The sequence below is a fragment of the Orbicella faveolata genome, unplaced genomic scaffold (assembly GCF_042242905.1).
Source record: "Orbicella faveolata isolate gen_17 unplaced genomic scaffold, um_ofav_v1 contig_1, whole genome shotgun sequence".
NCBI lineage: Eukaryota > Metazoa > Cnidaria > Anthozoa > Scleractinia > Merulinidae > Orbicella > Orbicella faveolata.
The window spans coordinates 698,177-699,409 of NW_028301536.1; positions in this window are offsets into that span (position 1 = coordinate 698,177).

A 1,233-nucleotide genomic window follows, 5' to 3' on the forward strand; every position below is an offset into this window, starting at 1 on the left:
TTGTTTAATTGAAAGAAAGCATTTTAATGACTCATTCTTTGTCTTGATAAATATTTGTTTAGTTAAATTAAACTATCTAAACATCTTTAGAGTGCACGAAATGAAACGATTAAAAAGCTCGTTCAGTTTTAAACGTGCCGTTCTGATAGCAATCTTAAAAGCGCTACGTTTCCGAAACTCTCCATTCTGTATTTGAGCGACAGAAGTGGCCTAATGAGCGACGTTAGATTAAAGGAATAAGGCCTAAATTAAGCAATTACTGTCAATTTGAATTGCTCTCTGTTATTGTAATCTTAATTTTTAATGATGTCGTTGTCATATTAGTTCAGTTTTCAGTAGAAACGTTTAATGTCTGCTTCGTTTTAAGTCTTTCCCAGTGTTTCACAGAACAGAAATATCACCTGAGTGATCAAAATCATCAGCAGTTTTTTTTCCTTTGAGGCGACAGAACTGGTGCACGGCCTCCGAGGTCAGTCACGCCTAATTATTTTCCTTATTCGGCAAACATTTCTTCAGTAATGTAAACAGTTCTTCTACAAGTCGTTTGTGCCATACGTATTTACAATGCAAAAGACTCGACGATCTTGACTGAACAATTTTACTTGCTAACAACATGCTTTTCGCCTCATGGATGAAAATAATTGCCACTTTTAAGCGAGCAGTGGAGCTCTTAAACGCGAACTGTAAATCTTTCATCGATATAATGACGATTTCCTTACTGACACCGCTGGCCAATAATGATAATGTTACATGGTGATGAAAAGATATACTAAAGCAAACAGATGTTGATGGCTTTAATAAAAATAGCATAACAGAACTTTCTCGACATTTGTTCGGAGATTTTGATGTATATTTATCGCATCGCATCAGAAATATTTAAAGCATTTCACTTGAACTCCTTTTCGAGGGATTTAAATATTTCATTCCTGTTTTCATTACTATTCGAATCTGGGAAAGAACGTGTTAAAATTAAAAAAAGAAAGGTAAAAAAAAAAAAAGAAAGAAATTAAGAAACACCTCCGTACAATATTTACTGAAAGATTACATTTCTCTGTACTCATTCTTAGATATTTTGTAGTAGTTATATAATAATTCTTAGATAGTTTAGTTTCATATTTATACTCAGTGATACATTTTTACTTTGTTATTTTGTTTTCTTGGCACACATGCAAACTAGCTGGTGCGTACTATAGACTCTGCTTATCAAGTCTGTGGGACGCACCTTACCATAGC